This window comes from Phacochoerus africanus, chromosome 12 (assembly GCF_016906955.1).
Source record: "Phacochoerus africanus isolate WHEZ1 chromosome 12, ROS_Pafr_v1, whole genome shotgun sequence".
In the NCBI taxonomy this organism is placed as follows: domain Eukaryota; kingdom Metazoa; phylum Chordata; class Mammalia; order Artiodactyla; family Suidae; genus Phacochoerus; species Phacochoerus africanus.
Window position 1 is genome coordinate 63,095,140 of NC_062555.1, and position 24,016 is coordinate 63,119,155.

General features: G+C 41.5%; 1 protein-coding gene across 1 annotated transcript in view; it reads right to left on the reverse strand.

Moving 5' to 3' along the window:
- The window catches only part of CUL2 (cullin 2), a 127,305-nt gene that overhangs the window by 101,918 nt on the left and 1,371 nt on the right, over positions 1–24,016 (reverse strand). The window lies entirely within an intron of this gene.

Here is a 24,016-nt window from a genome sequence, read left to right on the forward strand (position 1 = left end):
AGGTTCCCAGGCTAGGGGTCAAATTGGAGCTGTAGCCGCCAGCCTATGCCACAGTCACAGCAACACTGGATCCTTAACCCCCGATCGAGGCCAGGGATTGAACCTGACACAGTGGAAATGAATCTGACTAGGAACCATGAGGTTTCCAGTTCAATCCCTGGCCTCCCTCAGTGGGTTAAGGAGCCGGTGTTGCCATGAGCTATGGTGTAGGTCACAGATGCGGCTCGGATCTAGCGTTGCGGTGGCTGTGGCATAGGTGGGCGTATGACCCTAAAAAAAAAAAAAAAAAAATTTGGAGTTCCCAATGTGGCACAACAGAGTTGGTGGGTTCTCTGCAGCTGTGGTATAGGTTGCAACTGTGGCTCAGATCTAACCCCTGGCTAGGGAACTCCAAATGCCACAGGGCGGCCAAAAAAGAAAACAAGCATTTTTCACCTTTGTTTCCAGTAAACTAAAAAAGAATAAGAGAGAGATTGAAGAACAGTTTTCCTGTTTGGAGTGGCTGATTAAGGAGTGGTTTTGTGCTTACTCAATTGCAAGGCTCCTCTTTGGAGAAACATCTGACACTAGGGCTGGGGCAGGAAACACACAAGATGAGCCTGGAACCTCTTGCAGTGTAAAAAAGTAAGGAAGTCCTCAAAAATAAAAACATCCACATTGGCAGGAGTATGTCAAAGGGCATGGGAGTCAATTGAAGGAGCTCCCGACAGCCAAAGATAGAACAATGTAAGTAAAAAAAACAATAGAATCGAAGATGATAATGTATTATCCATGGGTCCATACTAATATACATAAATGACTGGATAGAGAGTTACACAGGGTGAAGACTCTCCTGCAGGGAAATTCTAAATAAATTCAGTAGGTACTCCCCCTAAAGGGAGAGGAGCATAATTCCCCACTCTTTAAGATTAGACCAGGAAAAGTGACTTCCTTCCAAAGAATATAATACAGAAAGGGAATTTATTTATTTTTATTTATTTATTTTTATTTATTTATTTATTTTTGTCTTTTTGCTATTTCTTGGGCCGCTCCTGCGGCATATGGAGGTTCCCAGGTTAGGGGTCTACTCGGAGCTGTGGCCGCCAGCCTACGCCAGAGCCACAGCAACGCGGGATCCGAGCCGCGTCTGCAACCTACACCACAGCTCACGGCAACGCCGGATCCTTAACCCACTGAGCAAGGGCAGAGACCGAACCCGCAACCTCATGGTTCCTAGTCAGATTCGTTAACCATTGCGCCACGACGGGAACTCCCAGAAAGGGAATTTAAAGGAGTGACATTTTAGTGGAGAAATTGGCAAATGTCACTTCAGCCAGACAATTAAGGTCAATGATAACTCACGGCTAATAGTAAGTGATGGGATAAGAACAGCAATTTACAACTTGTGATCTTCCTTCCTCCCCCAAACCTAAAATTCCAGGCTAATCATGAGAAAATGTCAAATAGAGGGGCATCCTACAAAATACCTGACCAGTAATCCTTAAAACCGTCAAGCTCATCAAAAACAAGATAAGTCTTATCTCAATAAACCTGAAAGAAAAAAAAAAAAACTGCAAAAACAAACCAGAAAACAAGTCTGAGAAACTGTCACAGCCAAGAGGAGACATGACTGCTGAAAGTAAGATGAAGAACCAGAGAGGATCCTGGAAGAGAAAGAGGACATAGAGAGTTCCCACTGTGGTGCACAGGGATCAGCAGCATCTTAGGAGCGCTGGGACGTGGGGTTTGATCCCCAGCTCAGCACAGTGGATTAAAGATCTAGAGTTGCCAAAGTTGAGGCTTAGATCAAGACTGCGGTTCAGATCTGATTCTTGGCCTGGGTCACTCCATATGCCCCAGCACGGCCAAAAAAAAAAAGGACATTAGGTAAAGACTGAGATTTGAATCATGTGGATTATAGCTAACAACAAGTTATCAAAATACATTCATTAATTTAACAAATGTGTCATCAACAGGTAAGAGGTTAATAGGGGAAATGAGGTGGGGAGAAGAGAATGTGGGAACTCCCCATTATCTGCTCAATTTCTATGTAAATTTAAAACTATTCTAAAAAATAAAGTCTATTAATTTTTTAAAAGAGTTATCGAGGAGTTCCCATCGTGGCTCAGTGGTTACAAACCCAACTAGTATCCATGAGATCTAGGATTTGATCCCTGTACTGGTGCAGTGGTTAAGGATCTAGTGTTGCTGTGGCTGTGGTGTAGACCTGCAGCTACAGCTCCAATTCGACCCCTCGCTTGGGAACTTCCATGTGCCACAGGTGCAGCCGTAAAAAGAAAAAATAATAATAAATAAAAATAGAAAATAAAAAGAAAAGTAAAGATATCCTCTTTTAAATTAAAAAAGAGAGTTTCCTCGTGGCACAGTGGGTTAAGGATCCGGCGTCACTGCAGTCGTTCGGATTGCTGCTGTGGCTCTTGGCCCCGGACCTTCCACATGCCACGAGAGTGGCCCCCCAAAAAATTGCTTATGAGTCCTTTATTTTTCTTTGCAGTCACATTCAGACAGGTAATTGAACATGATCAAAGCTATGTCAAATGAGAGCTCATTTTGGAGAAATACCCAATACGTTCACTATCTATGATAGTGCACTTAGAAGGTGGTTTCCCAGGGTTGGGAAGAGGATGAATCTGAGTGATGGATTACACTAAATAATATGTAATATGTGAAAGAAGGAGAGAGGACGTTTTTCTCAACTGTTATATTAAAAATATGTGTGTCACTGGAGTACAGCATGAATCATGATCCACCCAGATAAGTGTGATGAAAAGCAAGATGGGAGAACTTGTAAGTTAAAAATCTAGGAGAAAGGGATAAAGAAAACAGAGCAAATCAAAAGCGGCGAGCCTGGAAGGAAGCTAATTTACTGAAGGGGTAAGTAGGCTGAAAGATACAATCTCTGGGCAACGGAAGGAGGTGGATCAATAGAACCAGTGGGTCCTAAGTGCCTCGTCTGCTCAATCCCAATGTTGGAAATAGGAATTACAACTTCCTACATAATTGCAAGATTATGCAACCAGGTTTTTAAAATAGCATATCTAGGTATGGCAAGGTTAAGAGCCAGTAAATAGAATACATGAGTCAAGTAAGAAAAAAAAATTCATCCTTTTATCCTTACAGTTTGCTTGTCTAGATCTCTACAGATAAGCAGAGAAGCCCAATAACATACGAAGAATTGCACAATGGTTTATGTTTACTAAAGCACACTATACAAGTTCCTGAAATGGCTCAGCAGAAACAAATCTGACTAGCATCTAGGAGGGCACAGGTTCAATTCCTGGCCTCAAGCTCAGGGGGTCAAGGATCCAGTGTTGCTGTGAGCTGTGGTGTAGGTTGCAGACATGGCTCAGATTTGGCGTTGCTGTGGTTGTGGCCAGCAGCTAAGTTACAGCCCTGTTTGGACCCCTAGCCTGGGAACCTCCATACGTTGCTGATGTGGCCCTAAACAAAACAAAATAAAACAAAACAAAACAAACAGACATGCTGTAAAACAAAATATCCATGTAACTCACTAACCTAAAAAAAAAAGTTACCAACCTCTTGATTTCAAAAAGATGTATTTTGCTAGTAAAAAAAGAGAAAACAAAGTGAAATATTCAGATGTACAACACGTGTGTACATGTGGAGGGTCGTTGTACCTCTACTGTGTCTAACAAGGAACCACTTCAGAGCCTCATCACACTTCCTTTGAGAGTGTTTAGGACGGTAGGAAAGACGGGAAGCATGATGTCTTTACACTGTTTTACACTTTGTTTTTATTTATATTTATTTTAAATTGTCATGTGGTAAAATTGGTTGGGGGAGAGGTGTACATTTCTATCAAATTTAACATTTAGATCTGCGTAGCCGCCAACACCGTTGGAATTCAGAACTCCAACACCCAAAAAGCACTTTCATGCTGCTCCTTTATAGCAATCGCTCTGCTGATCTCCTTGTCACCATGGGTTCTTGTCCAAGTTCTTTCTTATTTAAGTTTCCCTCCACTCTAGTCATTTTTTTTTAATTCTTTTATTTTATTTTATTTTATTTTTGTCTTTTTAGGGCCGAACCTGTGGCATATGGAAATTCCCAGGCTAGGGGTCAAATCAGAGCTGTAGCTGCTGGCCTACAGCAGTGCCAGATCTAAGCTGAGTCTGCAATCTACACCACAGCTCACGTCAACACCGGATCCTTAACCCAGTGAGCAAGGCCAGGGATCGAACCTGTGTCTTCGTGGATACTAGTAAGATTCGTTTTTGCTGAGCCACAGTGGGAACACTTCCCAGTCATTTCTGACCCCAGAAAAGACAGGGAAAAGCACAATGCTATCTGTGTGGGTTTGTACTGGTCATGAGAAGAAGAAAGAGACAGGAGAAGAGGCCTTCCAGGTAGTGAGAAAGCAGCGACTGCATTCAGAAGACAGTTTCCACTCTTTTCTCTGGGTAGCTCCCATCACTTCAAGGAAGTTATGGGTTCCTCACCCATGAAAATCAGGAGTTGAAGTTAAACTTGTATAAATTAAGACACAGAACCTGCAAGTCAAGATATTCCTAAAGGAAGATTATAAAATCATTTCTTTTACAAATTTAAAGTTGATATGTAGTTTTTTGTTGTTTTGGTTTGTTTTGTTTTGTTTTGTTTTGTTTTTTGCTTTTTAGGGCCTCACCTACAGCACATGGTAATTCCTAGGCTGGGGTGGAATTGGAGCGGTAGCTGCTGGCCTACACCATAGCGACAGCAACTCCGGATCCTCCACATCTGTGACTTACACTGCAGCTCACAGCAACACCAGATCCCCAACCCACTGAGCAAGGTCAGGGATCGAACCCACATCCTCACGGATACTACTCAGATTTGTTTCCACTGCATCACAATAGGAACACCTTGATATGTAGTTTTATCTGAATTCAGATGTTATCTTATGCAGCTTAGAGTTTAAAATTTTTTTGCATATTTTAATTTTTTCCAGCTTTATTGAGACATAATTGATATATAAACTTGTGAAAAGTTAAGGCATCAAATGTGTTGATTTGATATACTTATATATTATGAAATGATTATCACCATAGCTGAGCCAACATCTCCATCACCTCACATAGGTACCACTTCCTTTTTGCAGTGAGAACATTTAAGATCTGCTGTCTTAGCTACTTCCACGTACATAACACAGTATTGTTAACTATAATCACCAGGCTGTGCATTATTTCCCCAGAGCTTACTCATCTCATAACTGGAAGTTTGTATCCTTCTACCAACATCTCCCCATCTCCCCACTCCCTAACACCTAGTAACCACCACTCTATTCTCTGTTCAGCTTTCTTAGATTCCACATGTAAGAAAGATCACACACTATTTTTAAAATTTTTTATTTTTATTTTTTGTCTTTTGAGGGCCGCACCTGCAGCACATGGAAGTTCCCAGGCTAGGGGTCGAATCGGAGCTGTAGCCGACAGCCTACACCACAGTAACGCAGGATCCAAGCCGTGTCTGCAACCCACACCACAGCTCAGGGCAACACTGGATCCTTAACCCACTGAACGAGGCCAGGGATTGAACCCATAGCCTCATGGTTCCTAGTTGGATTCGTTTCCACTGTTCCACAACGGAAACTCCAGATCACACACTTTATTTCTCTGGCTTACTTATTTTACTTAGGATAATGTCCTCGGGGTTCGTCCAAGTCACAAATGGCAGGATTTCCTTCTTTCTCATAAAGATTCGGGCCGTATTCTCAACAGGAAACCTGCCCTTGAGGTCTGTTGAATCTCCTCTCCTTTGATCTTTCGTAGCCTTTATAGATTGTGATACGCAACACAACACAAACGTATATTTTATCTTGGTCTCTACCAATTTTGTCGTCTTCCACACCTGGATTATAAACACCCTCAGGAGAAGGATGATGGATATTTAGAAATCCCCTTTAGTGCCTGAACAATTCTGAGTCCATTAGGGAAGTGTGTAAACACTTATTGATTCACTGCCACATGTAATCACTTTTCTTCTTACTCTACATTACTTAGTCTTCACTTATTCCTCATCTTAGGCAAAGATGCAGGAAGGGTAGAAAATTGTTATAAAAGCATGTTCTTCAATTTTCATAAGCTCTGCAGTGAATTTCAGAGCCAAGCAAGGAATAAGACAGAGAGAACGACCCTGTCCCTGGCTGAGATCGCAAAAAACCACAGAAACAAGTGTCCTGGGAGTGCAAGTGTATTTTGAGTATCCACCATCGTATCTTCCATTGAATCTTTTCATCATTGGTCATTAGTGAGTGTCAGTTTCTTCAGAAACATATAGACTATGTGCCATAAGTTGGATGCCAAGTAATTTTATTTTATTTTTTTGTCTATTTTAGGGCTGCACCTGTGGCATATGGAGGTTTCCAGGCTAGGAGTCAATCAGAGCTGCCACTGCCGGCCTACGCCACAGCCACAGCCACAGCCACCTCGGGATACAAGCTGTGTCTGGGACCCACATCACAGCTCCCGGCAACACCAGATCTTTAACCCACTGAGCGAGGCCAAGGATCGAACCCCACAACCTCATGGTTCCTAGTTGGAATTCGTTAACCACCAAGCCATGACAGCAACTCCATGGACAGCAAGTAATTTTAAAAGCATATGGACAAGATTTTAAGTGATATTGAATCACACAGTAACAATGTTACTCTCTCTCCAATTATTGTACTATCCGCTAGGTAAGTCATGGGCAAAGTCTCCACTTAGTGTTAATATGTTTATTTATTTATTACTTTCTTTTAGGGTCACAGCCATGGCATATGGAAGTTCGCAGACTAGGGGCTGAAGCAGAGCTTCAGCTGACGCCCTATGCCACAGCACAGCAATGCAGCATCTGAGCTGCTTCTGCAACCTACACCACAGCTCATGGCAATGCTGGATCTTTAAGCCACTGAGTGCGGTCAGGGATCGAACCCATGTCCTCATGTATACTAGTCAGATTCATTTCCACTGTGCCACAACGTGAACGCCCTGCTTATTTTTTATTAAGCTATAATTGACATATAACATACTAGTATCAGGTATGCAATATTATAATTTGATATTCGAATACACTATGAAATGATCATCACAATAAATCTAGTTACCACCTGTTAACATACAAAGTTACAACATGTTTTTTTCTTGTGATAACTTTAAATATTTACTCTCCTAGCAACATTCGAATATGCAGTAGAATATTATTGATGGTTGTCACCATGCTGTGCATTACATACCCATTACTTACTTATTTTATAACTGAAAGTCTGTACCCATTTTGCCCACAATCACTGCGCTGCTCTATGGCAACCACCAATCTGTGTCTATGAGTTTTGTTTTGTTTGTTTCACTTTTAGTTCTACATGTAAGTGAAATTCAGTTTTTGTCATTCTCTCTCTGACTTACTTCACTTATCATAACACCCTCCAGATCCACCCATGTTGTCACAAATGGCAAAATTCCATTCTTTTTTGTGGCTAAGTTGTATTCCACTGTGTATATATCCATATTTTTCATATCCATCCATTGATGGAAACATAGGTTGTTATCATATCTTGGCTATTGTGAACAATGCTGCAATGCACATAGGGGTACATATACCTTTTCAAATTAGTTTTCATTTTCTTCATATAAATACCCAGAACTGGAATTTTTAGGTCTGTGGTAGTTCTAGAAACTCTATACTGTTTCCTCAGTGGTTACCAATTTACATTCCTAACTACAATGCATGAGGATTCTGTTTTCTTCACATCATCAGCAACACTTGTCATTTATTATCTTTTTCTTTTTGTCTTTTTAGGGCCACACCCACAGCATATGGGGGTTCCAAGGTTAGGGGTCGAATTGGGGCTGTAGCTGCTGGCCTACACCACAGCTCACAGGAATGCCAGATTCTTAACCACTGAGCAAGGCCATGGATTGAACCTATGTCTTCATGGATACTAGTTGGGTTTGTTACCACTGAGCCATGGCGGGAACTCTTTTTTTTTTTTTTGTCTTTTCTAGGTCTGCACCTGCGACATATGGAGGTTCCCAGGCTAGGGGTCTAATTGGAGCTGTAGCCGCTGGCCTACGCCACAGCCACAGCAACTCGGAATCTGAGCCAACTCTGCAACCTACACCACAGCTCATGGCAACACCAGATCCTTAACCCACTGAGTGAAGCCAGGGATCAAACCTGAAACCTCATGGTACCTAGTTGGGTTCGTTAACCACTGAGCCATGATGGGAACTCCCAGGAACTCTTATTTCTTATCTTTTTAATGATAACAGGTGTGAGGTGTTATTTCACTGTGGTTTGGGTAATATTTCTCTGATTAATGATGTAGCACATCCTTTCATGTGCAAATTAACCATCTGTATTTCATCTTTGGAAAACTGTCTATTCAGGTCCTCTGTGCATTATTTAACCGAATTGTTTATTTTTTTCCTATTAAGTATGTGAGTTCTTTATATATTTTTGATGTTAACTCCTACACAGATATATGATTTGCAAGTATCTTCTCCCACTCAGTGGGTTGCTTTTTCACTTTGTTGATAGTTTCCTGTGCTGTGCAGGAGCTTTTTAGTTTGAAGAAATCCCACTTGTTATTTTGGCTTTTGTTGCCCTTGCTTTTGAAGTCAAATCCAAAAAGAAAAAAAAATCAGCAAGACAGATGTCAAGGAGCTTATGGCCTATGCTTTTTTTTTTTTTTTTTTTGGTCTTTTTGTCTTTTTCTAGGGCGGCACTGATGGCATATGGAGGTTCCCAGGCTAGGGGTCTAATTGGAGCTGTAGCCCCCAACCTATGCCACAGCCCCAGCAACATGGGATCTGAGCCACATCTTCGACCTACACCACAGATCACAGCAATACCAGATCCTTAACCCACTGAGCAAGGCCAGGGATCGAACCTGCAACCTCATGGTTCCTAGTCGGATTCATAACCACTGAGCCATGACAGGAACTCCTAGCCTATGTCTTCATTTAGGAATTTTGTGGTTTCAGGTCTTACATTCAAATCTTTAATCCATTTGGGGTTAATTTTTGTGCATGGTGTGTCAGTCTGATTTCATTCTTTTGCACATAGCTGTCCAATTTCCCCAACACCATTTATAAAGAGACCATAATTTCCCCATTGTATATTCTTGCCTCCTCTGTTGTAAAGTAATTGGCTATATTATCATGGGTTTATTTCTGGCCTATCTATTCTATTCTATTGATCTCTGTGTTTGTGTTTTACGGCAATATCATATCATTTTTATTCCTATAGTTTTTTTTTGGTTTGTTTGTCTTTTGCCTTTTCAGGGCCGCACCCATGCCATATGGAGGTTCCCAGGCTAGGGGTCTAATCAGAGCTACAGATGCCGGCCTACACCACAGCCACAGCAACCTTGGGATCTGAGCAGTGTCTGGGACCCACACCATAGCTCACAGCAATGCCAGATCCTTAACCCACTGAGCAAGGCCAGGGATTGAACCCACAACCTCATGGTTCCCATTCGGATTCGTTTATGCTGCGCCATGACAGGAACTTCTCCTATAGTTTTATAATATAGTTTGAACTCATGTGGCTTGATGCCTTAAGATTTGTTCTTTCTCAAGATTGGTTGGCTATTTGGGATGTTTAGCAGTTCCATACAAATTTTAGGGTTATTTCTCCTATTTCTATTAACAATGTCATTGACAGGGATCGCATTGAATCTATAGATTGCTTCGGGTAGTATGAACTTTGTAACAACATTAATTCTTCCAACCCAAGAGCATAGAATATCTTTCCATTTATTTGTGCCTTCTTCAACTTCTTTCATCAATGTCATAGAGTTTCCTAAGTACAGGAATTTCATCTCCTTGATTAAATTTATTCCTACATATTTTATTCTTTTGGATGCAATTGTAAGTGGGATTGTTTTCTTATTTTCTGTCTCTCTCTCTTTTTGGCTGCACATACAGCATGTGGAAGTTTCTGGTCCAGGGACAGAACCCAAGCCACAGAACTCGGTAACCAGAGCCACAGCAGTAACAAAAACAGATCCACAACCTGATAGGTCACAAAGGAATTTCCCTTATTTTCTCTTTCTGATAGTTAGCGTATAAAAATGCAACCTATTTCTGTATATTGTTTTTCTATTGCAACTTTACTGAATTTTCTTGTTCTTTTTTTCGGAGTCTTTAGGATTTTCTATATATAAAATCATATTTTATGAAAATAGTGACAATTTGACTTCGTTTACAATGTAGATGATTTCTCCTTAGAAAACTGATTAGTGGACATCTTTGTCTTGTTCTTGATCTTAGAGAAAAAGCTTCCCACTCTCTTTTTTTTTTCTGTCTTTTTTTGCCATTTCTTGGGCTGCTCCTGCGGCATATGGAGGTTCCCAGGCTAGGGGTCGAATCGGAGCTGTAGCCGCCAGCCTACGCCAGAGCCACAGCAACGCAGGATCCGAGCCGCATCTGCAGCCTACACCACAGCTCATGGCAACGCCAGATCGTTAACCCACTGAGCAAGGCCAGGGACCGAACCCACAACCTCATGGTTCCTAGTTGGATTCGTTAACCACTGTGCCATGATGGGAACTCCAAAGGCTTTCCACTCTTCACCACTGAGTATGATTTTATCTGTGGGTTTGTCGTATATGTCCTTTATTATATTGAGGTAGATTACCTCCATACTCACTTTAAAAGTTATCATAAATGGATGTTGAATTTTGTCAAATGATTTTTCTGCATCTATTGAGTAGATCATATGATTTTTTTTTTTTTGTCTTTTTAGGGCCACACCTACAGCATATGGAGGTTCCCAGGCTAGGGGTCAAATCAGAGCTGTAGCCACTAGCCTATACCACAGCTCACAGCAACGCCAGATCCTTAACCCACTGAGTGGGGTGGGGGATCAAACCTTCATCCTCATGGAGATTAGTCAAATTCATTTCCACTGAGCCATGATGGAAACTCCGATCATATATTTTTATCCTTCACTTTGTTAATGTAGTATATCACATTGATTGACTTTTGGATATTGAACCATCCTTGCACCCCTGGAATAAATCCCACTTGATCATGATGTATGATCTTTTCAATGCATTGTTGACATCCACATGCTAATATTTTGCTGAGGATGTCTGCATCAATGTTTATCAGTGATATTGGCCTGCAGTTTTCTGATTTGTATTGTTGTCTCATTTTGGTATCAGAGTAAGGCTGCCCTGGTATAATGAGTTTAAACTTTCTCTCTTCATTTTTCTGGAAGAGTTTGAGAAGGATAGGTATTAAATCTTCTTTGAATGGACAAGTAAATAGTCCTTTTTCATAGGATGGCTAGGAATGAGTTTCAGCCTTGTTGTCTGTTGTCTGTGCTATGCCACCTGGGGGTGGTAGCATGCCAAGAATTGCCTGATTGTTTCACGCCCATGGAGGTACAGAAATTACCCTCCCACCCCCCTACCCCCACCAAGCTAGTCACTCAAGGGGCATCCCCTGTGTGGACTGACTGCAAGCACCACATCCATTTTAGAGGTGCTGTGGGAGAACACCAGGGTCAGGCACATTAGCAAGGTAGAGAGGCAAAAATGGCATCTGTCAGTGCCTCTGTCCCGAGAGAGTCCTGACAGGCCCTTGCCCCACTGGCAGATGACCTATGATAAGCCAGTGGATCTCCTTCACATATGGTCTAGGTGCTTTTCAAATTGCTATTTTTGCACTGGGTCTCGAGGTGAGTGAGTCTGTACTTGAGTCCTTTAAGAGTGGAATCTCAGTTCCCCATAGCCTTGTAGGTCTTCTGGAGTTAGGTCCCATTGATTCTTCAAAGCCAGATATTCTGGGGATTCATCTCTCTAACACAGGTCCCAAGGATTTTAGTGACTGATGTTTGGTGAGAACCCACTGCTCCTTAGGGAGAAGCTCCCAATTTGTGAGATCCCTCTTGAGTGGGGGTCACCACACTAGGGGTGGAGTTTTTGGTGAGACCTTGTATCTGCCTCTCTTGCCCATTTCAGTGTTGCCCTCTTATCTGCTGTACTGAAGCTGTTCAGCTAGTTTTCAGATCTTTTTCAGAGGGAATGGTTCCATATGTAGCTGGGGATTGGGTGTATCTGTGGGAGGAGGTGAGTTCAGGATCTTCCTACACCGCCATGTTGAACGGCCTCCTCAATTCTATTTTTAAAAATAGAAAGCACAAATTGTGAAAAGGTGTACAGGAAGAAAGACAGAAAATTGAAATATTATGTCTCCTAGCCTTAATGCTTTTTATTAATTAAGAAAATTATTTTTCACCTTTGGGGTAGAACAATTAAATCCAGCACACAGAGAATACTAGAGTAAAAGAGTCCTAAGTTTACTTCCAGATTCCATATTTCACAATTCTATGTATAGGCTTTATTTATCTGTACTAGGAAAGAATACAAAAATTATAAGGGTGACAACTGATATTTGCAAAGAAAAACAACTTGAGCTTAGCACTTGATCGTAGAATAAACATTTTTCAAACATCTGAAATATAAACATGTAAATATATATAATGAACAATACATTTTATGTAAGAAAAGACCTAAAAACAAAAGTCCAAAAATCCATTCTTTGTTTAATATGTCTCATAAGATTTTAAAGAAGCAAGCATATTTATACATTTAAACAGTCTGATTTATTGGAAAAGAATAACCTACCTGAATTTGGAACTAGTTCAGAACAGCAAGTTTGCTCAAAGTTGCAAGTGTACCTCCCTGAGTGTGAATATTGTTTTGAAAATAAGGTCAGGAAACAGAGCGATGACAGCTACATTTGATAGTTTTAGACATACCCCCTTTTAATAAGGTTTAATACCTATGGCTAATATTTTCAAATTAACATCTCCTGCTACCCACCCAATTTATCTGGTTACTAAACTTTTTATTGTTTCTAGACAAATCAGGCCCTTGGATGACTCTTTGTATTTGTGTACATTGTCCCTCTCTCATTTACTCTTCTCTACAAGTGAAATTCTATTCATCCTACATGACTCTATTCTCCCAACCGCCTACCACTGCAGAATGAGTGCCTAAAATCACTTATTATCCAAACCATAGAATAGCCTTTACTCTGACCATGACTTTATTCTCCCAACCTCCTACGACTACCATCAGACTGAACTAGTATTGATATTCATACTTCTGTATGAATACCTTCCCTTTTATACTGTAATATACCTATTCACATTTAGGTCACCTTACTAGATGTCAGGCACTGTGAAGGGTCAAGAAATTATACTACTTGGAAGCAGATAAGTTGCCACAGTTTCATGGATGTTGAAAGAAGACATAAGACGCCTGGGTCAGAGACACAGGACTTTCTTATGTACAGCTTCATGTCCACACTGGTTTCCCACGTCTCCACCCCCCCACACCATCAACAATGCCACAGGGGGGACATGAAGCAGCCAAAGTGATTGCTGAGCACAGAGTAGGTTTGTGTTATATCTCTTGAACGCTGACCTCAGGAATCTCAATCTTTAATAATCAGCTGCTTTATATATGGGCTGTTTGCTATACAATATCCTTGATAACTGAGTCTGTAGCAAAAGCAATCAGTGCCTCTGTCTAAAAGATACGCAGAAATGTGAGAGGCTCAGGGGGAAAATCTGCCGACACTAGATTGAAAACCTATTGAGTGGAATCCCTGTGTGGTTCAGCAGGTTAAGAACCTAGCGTTTTCACTGCAGTGGCTCACGTCATTGCTGTGGTGCAGGTTCAGTCCCTGGTGTGGGAACTTTTGCATATTGTGGATGCAGCCAAAAAAAGAAAACCTATTGAGTAACCGCTATGTGGAAAATGCGAGGGAATATATAAGAAGGCTGAAACATGTCTAATGGGATAATCAATAATAGATAATTGTGTGAATGAATGATTTGAAAGAATGGGAAATTACTGGGCCATATGGGTCTATGTAATGCCACAGTAGCCATGTTTGTCTCTCTAGTTTCATATATATATATATATTTTTTTTTTCCCTTTTCTTTTTAGGGCCACACCCATAGCACATGGAGGTTCCCATGGATGGGGGTCCAATGAGAGCTGTAGCTGGTGGCCTACAGCACAGCCACAGCAATGCCAGATCCGAGCCACATATGTGACCTACACCATGGCTCATGACAACAGTGGATCCTTAACCCACTGAACAAGGCCAGGGATCAAACCCACAACTTCATGGTTACTAGTTGGATTTGTTTTTGGTGCACCACAACAAGAACTCCAAGTTCCATGTTCCTATTGTACAATCTAATGTTCTTGATTTGGGGAGTAAGCTTTGGAATCAATTATTAAATTGATTTCCGGATTGGAAATGGGCCTTATATGAATCTGATTAGCATGAGCCAGTGGTCCTAAAGGACCTTATAATTCCTAGACAGGAGTTATAAGGAGCCTCCGTGCTCTAGCCTCTTCCTCATTTTCTGATCTTGGTGGTTCTCACTCTCATGGTGTATTCTGTGCTCTAGCCACATCAGTCCTCTAGCACTTCCTTGAATGCCAAACCCCTTCATAATTCAGAGCCTTTCCAAAGGCATTCTTCGCTCAGAACGATTTTATGCTGATTCTTCTCCAAGAGTCCTTTAAGATTCAGCTTAAAAACTTCTTGTTCAGGAGAGCCAACCTGCTCCTCAGACTTGATTGGTTCCTGTTTATTTGGTACTTTTCCTTCATAACCCTTGTCACAAGTGTAGTCAAGTGATTATTTGCCTAATTGTTTATTTGATGTGTGTCTCCTCCACGTGACTCTAAATTCTGGCTAGGTGGGGACCGTGAATATTTTGTACCACTTTACCTTTACAGCTGGTACAGTGCTTGAGATACAGTAAATCCTAATAAATAACAGCCGAGTCAGTGAATGGGGAGCAATACTGAAGCTGATCTGACCACCCCTTACTACACTATGAAATATCAATCTGCCCCTGAGATAAAAGGATGACATCACTTGACAAAGCCTGCTCGTCAGCCCAGGTCCCGAAGTCAGCAGCGCCGCAGAAATAAGAAGAGAGACGCAGAAATAGAGTGGAGATCAGGGAGCTACCGCCTTCAAGATACAATAGCAACCCTCTGAGCCAACTCATGGTTTTCATTTACTATTTTCTATTTCCTTGTACGTGCAGGGGATATATTGGTATTTTACCTCAAACTTATTGGAAGCAAGATATGCTAGGACAGTCATTCCTAAGCACATAAAGTAATCATAAATATTTTAGCCCTTCCAGGCTATAATGTTGTTTGCTTGAAGCCATCTATGGCCTCTCCCATAAACCCCCCAAGGCTCCAGTCCTGAGAATGTCAGAGCTGATGGTTTTCCATCAGCAACATCAGTGCTTCAGCAATCTTGTTTTCAAGATGCCATTCTTTGATGTTGGTCTCATTCATTTTGCCTCAAGGGTCATGAGAGAGTCACAAGACTTTGTAAAGTATAGACTGACCTCTACAGCCATTCTATGGTGCCAGTCTTTTCTTTCCATTCTTTGTCATGTCACATATTCATGCCTCCAACAATCACTGTCATCACCTTATAGCTTGTGACTAGCAGACATCACTAAGTGTGCTCTCTCCTATTGAGACCTGATGCTGGGGTGGAGCCCTTCTCAACACAATGGGGTGGCTGGGGAGTCACTAGTGATTGACAAGGGTGGGCATGAGGGTTGAAATCCATTTGCTATTCTCGATATGTTTATTTTGTATTCCAAATGCATAGAGATGATTGATTCCATCATGAAGTCAATTTAACAAAAACATATGAGTCACTGCAGAGAATAAACACCTAAAATACACAGTGACTATCTGGCTCAGTCAGGATTCTTTCAACTGCAAATGGCAGAAACAAGTCTAAGCACCAGAGAAACCTAACAGCTCTGATAACTGGGAAATCCAGGGCGTAAGCTGTCATACATAGATCCTCTAAAACAGTACTTAAAAATTCTAATGTCCAGGGGAGTTCCTGTTATGGGTCAGTGGAAATGAATCTTACTAGTATCCATGAGGACACAGGTTTGATCCCTGGCCTCGCTCAGTGGGTTAAGGATCCAGTGTTGCTGTGAGTGGTGGTGGATGTAGGTCACAGATGGGGCTCAGATCTGGCATTTCTGTGACTGTGGTGTAGGCCAGCCAAGGAACCTCCATATGCCCCGGGTGCAGCCTTAAAAAGACAAACAAAACAAAACAAAACAAAAAAATTCTGGAGTTCCTGTCAAGGCACAGTAGTTAACGAATCTGACTAGGAACCATGAGGTTGCAGGTTCAATCCCTGGCTTTGCTCAGTGGGTTAAGAATCCGGCATTGCCATGAGGTATGGTGTAGGTCGAAGACGTGGCTCGGATCCTGTGTTGCTGTGGCTGTGGTGTAGGCTGGTGGCTATAGCTCCGATTAGACCCCTAGCCTGGGAACCTCCATATGCCGTGGGAAGCGGCCCTAGAAAAGGAAAAAAAAAAATTCTAATGTCCACACAAATCATCTAGAGACCTTATTAAAATGTCTTTTTTTGAGGGGGGAGCACAACTGAGGGATATGGAGATTCTCAGGCTAGGGGTCTGATTGGAGCTGCAGCTGCCGGCCTACACAACAGCCACAGCAACACCAGATCGGAGCCTCATGTGCTACCTACACCACAGCTCATGGCAACACCAGATCGTTAACCCACTAAGTGAGGCCAGGAATCAAACCCACATCCTTGAGACACCATCAGGTTCTGTGCTGAGCCACAATGGGAACTCTTTTTTTTTTTTTTTTTAAAGATTCCAGTGATAAGTGATATCATATTGTCTTCGGCTTACTTCACTCAGTATAATTGCTAGGTCCATCTATGTTGCTGCAAATGGTGTTATTTCACTCTTCTTTATGGCTGAATAATATTCCGGTGTGTGTGTGTGTGTGTGTGTGTGTGTGTGTGTGTGTGTGTGTGTACCACATTTTCTTTAGCTATTCATCTGTTGATGGACACTCAGGTTGCTTCCATGTCTAGGCTATTGTGAACAGTGCTGCATGTATGTTTTCAAATTATAGTTTTCTCTAGATATATTCCCAGGAGTGGGATTGCAGGATCATAGGATAATTCTATTTTTAGTTTTTTAAGAAACCTCCATACTGTTCTCCACAGTGGCTGTACCAATTCACATTCCCACCAACAGTGGAGGAGGGTTCCTCTATCTCCAAACCTCCTCCAACATTTATTACTTGCAGACTTTTTGATGATGACCATTCTGACTGCAGGTAAGTGATACCTCGCAGTTTCGAGTTGCATTTCTCCAGGGATTAGAGATGTTGAGCATTTTTTCATGTGCCTGTTGGACATCTGTATGGAGATGTTTGAAGAAATGTCTGTTCAGGTCTTCTACCCACTTTTTGATTGTATGCTTTTTTGTTTGTTTGTATTTGTTTTTTGATATTGAACCATATGAGCTCTTTGTGTATTCTGGAAATTGGTCAGTTACATTGTTTGAAATATTATCTTTCAGTCCACAGGATGTCTTTTCATTTTATGGTTTCCATTGCCATGCAAAACCTTTAATTATGTCTTATTTGCTTATTTTTTATTTTCATTAATCTAGGAGACAGATCTAAAAAGATATTGCTCCTACTTATGTCAACGAGTGTTCTGCCTGTTTTCCTCTAGGAGCTTGATGGTATCTGGTCTTTTATTTATCATTCCAATTTTTAGTATACGTGCTGTTGAAGCGAGGACTGGTCTTACATTTAGATCTTTAACCCATTTTTGATTTATTTTTTATATGATGTTAGAGAATATCCTAATTTCAACCTTTTACATGTAGCTGTCCAGTTTTCCCAGAACTGCTTACTGAAGAGACTATTTTTTCTCCATTGTATATTCTTGCCTCCTTTGCTGTAGATTAATTGACATAGGTGTATGGGTTTATTTCTGGGCTTTCTATCCTGTTCTACTGACCTCTATGTCTGTTTCTGTGCCAGTACTATACATTTTTTTTTTTTTTTTGGCTGTACGCACAGAATGTGGAAGCTCTCAGGCTAGGGATTAAACCCATCCCACAGCAGTGACAACACCAGATCCTTAACCCACTAGGCCACCAGGGAATTCAATGTCATACTGTTTTGATTCCTGTAGCTTTGTAGTATAGTCTGAAGTCAGGGGCCCTGATTCTTCTAGTTTCGCTTTTCTTTCTCAAAATTGTTTTGGCTATTTGGGGTCTTTTGTGGTTCCATACAAATTGGTAGGGATTGCATTGAATGTATAGATTTTTGGGGGTAGTATAGTCATTTTATTTATTTATTTATTTATTTATTTATTTATTGCCTTTTAGGGCAGCACCCACGGTATATGGAAGTTCCCAGGCTAGGGGTTGAATTGGAGCTACAGCTGCTGGCCTACACCTCAGCCATAGCAATGCAGGACCTGAGCCATGTCTGTGACCTACACCACAGCTCACAGCAACGATGGATCCTTAACCCATTGAGCAAGGCCAGGGATCGAACCTGTATCCTCATGGATCCTAGTCCGGTTCATTAACTGCTGAACCATGACAGGAACTCTCGGGTAGTACAGTCATTTTAACAATACTAATTCTTTCAATCCAAGAACACTTTATATTTTTTCATCTATTTGTGTTGTCTTCAATTTCTTCAAAGAACTTTTTTTTTTTTTTTTTTTGTCTGCCACTTGGCCTACAGAGTTCCTGGGCTAGGAATCAGATCTGGCCTTGCAGCTGTAGCTGCAGCAATGCCAGATCCTTAACCCATTGTGCCAGGCCAAGGACTGAACCCGCATTCAGTACTCCAGAGCCATCACCAATCCTGTTGTGCCATAGCAGGAACTCCTCAATTTCTTTCATTGGCATCTTTTTAGTTTTTAGAATACAGATCTTTGGCCTCCTTAGGTAAGTTTATTCCTAGGTATTTTATTTTTCTTGATGCAATGGTAAATGGGATGGTTTCCTTAATTTCTTTTTCTGATCTTTCATTGTTAGTATATAGAAATGCAACAGATTTTTGTGTCTAAATTTTGTATCCTGCAACTTCTCCAAATTCATTGATGAGTTTTAATAGTTTTCTGGTAGTGTCTTTAGGATTTTCTATGTATAGTATCATGTCATCTACAAATAGTGTCAGCTTTACTTCTTTTCCATTTTGGATTCCTTTTATTTCTTTTTCATCTCTGATTGCTGTGGCTAGGACTTCCAAAACTATGTTGAATAAAGGTGGTGAGAGTGGGCATTTTTGAATAGCCAAAACATGGAAACAACCTAAATGTCCATTGACAGAGGAGTGGATCCAGAAGATGTGGTACATATACACAATGGAATATTACTCAGCCATTAAAAAGAATGAAATACCAGCATTTTTTGCAACATGGATGGACCTAGAAACTATCATGCTAAGTGAAGTCAGCCATACAATGACACACCAACATCAAATGCTTTCATGGACATGTGGAATCTGAAAAAAGGACAGACTGAACTTCTTTGCAGAACAGATGCTGGCTCACGGACATTGAAAAACTTATGATCTTCAGAGAAGACAGTTTTGGGGGTGGGGGTTGTGCTTGGGCTGTGGGATGGAAATCCTGTGAAATCAGATTGTTACGATCATTATACAACTATAGATGTGATAAGTTCATTTGAGTAATTAAAAAAAAGAAAGCAAAAAAAAAAGAGTGGGCATTTTTGTTTTATTCCTGATCTTAGAGGAAATTCTTTAGCCTTTTACTATTAAGAATGATGTTAGCTGTGAGTTTGTCATGTACGGTCTTTTAAGATGTTGAGGTAGGTTCCCTCTATGCCCACTTTCTGGAGAGTTTTTTTTTTATCATAAATGAATGTTGAATACAGCGGCTGCTTTTGACATTGGCAGTAGTACAGCTAGTGTTCAACGTATTGCTCTAATTCTAGCACTCCAAAGGGAATGGTTACTAACTAGAGGGAGCAGACATAATAGAGCACTAAAGCAGATCTGTATTGACATCACACAAGTCATTTAAATGTCTGTGCCTGAGTAATAAAATAAGAAACTTGAATTAGGTGACCTTCAATGTTATTTCCAGTCCAAATTGTGGAAGTTCTATAGAACCTAAACTGAATCATGCTACCTATTAAGGAAAAGGACTTGTAAAGTCAGTATGAAAAGCTCTCTAGGGAGTTCCCATCATGGCTCAAGTAGTATCCACAAAAATGCGAGTTCGAGGAGTTCCCGTCGTGGTGCAGTGGTTAATGAATCCGACTAGGAACCATGAGGTTGCGGGTTCGGTCCCTGCCCTTGCTCAGCGGGTTAACGATCCGGCGTTGCCGTGAGCTGTGGTGTAGGTTGCAGACACGGCTCAGATCCCGCGTTGCGGTGGCTCTGGCGTAGGCTGGTGGCTACAGCTCTGATTCAACCCCTAGCCTGGGAACCTCCATATGCCACGAGAGCGGCCCAAGAAATAGCAACAACAACAACAACAACTACAAAAATGCGAGTTCGAGTTCATTCCCTGGCCTTGCTCAGTGGTTTAAGGATACAGCATTGCTGTGAGCTGTGGTATAGGTCACAGATGTGGCTCAGATCTGGTGGTGCTGTGGCTGTGGCATAGGCCAGCAGCTGTGGCTCTGATTCCACCCCTAGCCTGGGAACTTCCATATGCTGCAGGTGTGGCCCTAAAAAACAAAGCAAACAAACAAATAAACCCCCTAATTTGATATTTTTTGTATTCCGTGTCTAATCTATTGGATCTTTGTAAATGATCTAAGCCAGAGGTCAATGGGCCTTCTAGGTAGTCCCACCCCAAATCTACTTGGGTCAAAATGTTTTCATTCAGCTTTGTGAACTAATATTGATCTCATATTCTTCCCCCATGTATCCTCCCCTCTATATTTAATATAAAGTTTCATAATAAAAAACCTCACCACATCCAGGATTTGAGGTATTTTCTTTAAGAAAAAGAATGTGAACTTACAACTAAAAAATGTTAGGGCCCCACAGAAGGTCTTGGAAAGAAAATTCAAGCTTTATGGTAAATCATTTGTCTCTGACATCTGGAAGAGTTTAAATAGTCTATTAGCTGTACAAAAACAATGTTACGAAGAGACTAACACAAGTACACATTTATAGCCCCACACATACATGCATGCACGCACAGCCCAGGAGATTATTTTAGCCTCTTGACTGGTCTTCTTCCTTTTCTTTCCTACTCTCTGCCTTCTCAGTCTTTTTGACTCATTTTTTTTTTCTGGTTGCCTAGAACCTTGATGTGGTGGGGAAGAAGGGATTTCTGCCTTTATTTTCTAGTTCTTAGCTCGTGTTAAAGAAATTTTAGGTAAGCATAGTGATGTGCAAATACTAGGCACTCAACAGATCAACGTCAAAGTAATTCGCTTTATAGGTCAATACAGAATCAAGGTTTTTCAGGTTTTTTTTTTTTTTGTCTTTTTAGGGCCGCACTTGAAGCACATGGAGGCTCCCAGGATAGGGGTCTAATCAGAGCTATAGCCACCAGCCTACGCCAGAGCCACAGCAACACCAGATCCGAGCCGCATCTGCGACCTACACCACAGCTCACGGCACTGAGCAAGGCCAGGGATCGAACCTGCAACCTGCAACCTCATGGTTCCTAGCCAGATTCGTTAACCACTGCACCACCACAGGAACTCCAAGTTGTAGGTCTTTAAATACATTGTGTATTAATCTCTTATCAGGTATATGATTTGCATTATTTTCTTCTAGTTCTTATTTTGTGTTAAAGAAATTTTAGGGAAGCATAGTGATGTGTAAATACTAGGCACTCAATAGATCAATGTCAAATTAATTCACTTTATAGGTCAATACAGAATCAAGGTTTTTCAGGGTTTTTTTCCGTCTTTTTAGGGCCGCACTTGAAACATATGGAGGTTCCCAGGATAGTGGTCACACTGGAGCTATAGCTGCTGGCCTATGCCACAGCCACAGTAACGCCAGATCCAAGCTGGTCTGTGACCTACACCACCACTCACAGCAATGCCAGATCCTTAACCTACTGAGTGAGACCAGAGATTGAACCCACATCCTCATGGATACTAGTTGGGTTCATTACTGCTGAGCCATGACGGGAACTCCCAGACTAGGGGGTCGAATCGGAGCTATAGCTACTGGCCTACACCATAGCTCATGGCAACGTTGGATCCTTACCCACTGAGCCAGGCCAGGGATCAAACCTTCAACCTCATGGTTTTGCTGCGCCACCACAGGAACTCCCATTATCAAGATTCTTAAAGGTACACTCATGTTCTAGAAATGAAAGTGTTACACTTAACAAAGGTTAAATATGATGCCGGGATTTAGGTTCCAAAAAATTAAATAATTTTATACAATAAAGGGAGTACAATTAGTGCTAGCCACGAGGGTTTTTTTTTTTTCCTTTTTTTGCCACACAGGCAACATGTGGGAATTCCTGGGCCAGGGATTGAACCTACACCACACAGCAGCAACCAGAGCCACAGCGGTGAGAACACAGGAGCCTCAACCTGCTAGGCCATTAGAGAACTCCCACAAGCTTTATTAAAAGCCATGAACCTGGCTCCTAAAAGAGGCAGCCTCTTAACAAAAAAAAAAAAAATCAACAAACACTGTAATAAAAAAATTTCACACATAAAAATTTAGATTTTGGCATGAAACAATGTATTTTATTTATTTATTTATTTGTCTTTTTGCTATTTCTTGGGCCGCTCCCATGGCATATGGAGATTCCCAGGCTAGGGATCTAATCGGAGCTGTAGCCACCTGCCTACACCAGAGCCACAGCAACACAGGATCCAAGCCGTGTCTGCAACCTACACCACAGCTCAGGGCAACGCCGGATCCTTCACCCACTGAGCAAGGGCAGGGACCGAACCCGCAACCTCATGGTTCCTAGTCGGATTCGTTAACCACTGCGCCACGACGGGAACTCTGAAACAATGTATTTTATATGTAGGTAGCTATGAAAGATGAGAAAAATATATATCCTGACCAATTACTGAAACAAAGATTTAAAAGGCTAGAGGGCTGGAGGCTAAATCAAAATGTGTGAGTCTGCTCTTATAAATATTCCTTTTGGCAATGAAGAAAAAAGGACAAATTATACCTGAATTGCCCTTACCTTTTCAAAGCAAAGTGGTTATGACCAGGGATGGAACCTAGATCCCAGTGCTCACACCACCGAGCCACAGCGGGAACTCCACACGAGCAATCCTTCTATTTATTTTTTTATTTTTTATTTTTTCGGCTGCACCCACGGCATATGGAAGTTCCTGGGCCAGGAATCAAATCCCAGTGACTTAATGCCAGTTCCAGCAGCTGTGCTGGGCTGGGCATCAAACTGGCAATGCCAGAGGCAAGCCAGATCATTAACCCACTGTGCCACATTGGGAACTCTGATGTCTCATTTTAGATTTTACAATAATCTTTTTTTTTTTGTCTTTTTGCCTTTTTCTAGGGCTGTTCCCACAGCATATGGAGGTTCCCAGACTAGGGATCTAATCGGAGCTGTAGCCACCAACCTACGCCAGAGACACAGCAACACAGGACCCAAGCTGTGTCTGCAACCTACAACCACAGCTCATGGAAATGCCGGATCCTTAACCCACTGAGCAAGGCCAGGGATCGAACCTGTAACCTCATGGTTCCTAGATGGATTCGTTAACCACTGAGCCACGATGGGAACTCCAGATTTTACAATAATCTTAAAGCATAAATATGAGAAACTGAAAAATCAGTTACTGGCATTTCCAATCAAATGCTTGAATTGTTTGCAAGGGATGACCCTGAAAGGTAGGTGATTTGCCTCAGAGCTCAAGTTTCTATTGGAATCCTGTGCTGTGTGCTGGGAGAATTACACCGCAACCCAACGCCCCCAAAATATCCACATCCTAATTCCTGCAAACTGTGAACATATTAGGTCACATGGTAAAGGGGAATTAAGGTTGCTAATTCCCTGATTTTGAGATGAGGAGATTATCCTGGCTTGTCCAAGTGGGCCCAATGAAATCACAAGGGTTCTTATAAGTGGAAGAAGGAAACAAAAGAAAGAATCAGGGAGATGGCAGCAAAAGAAGGACTCAACCAGCTATCACTGGCTTTAAAGAAGGAGGAAAAGGG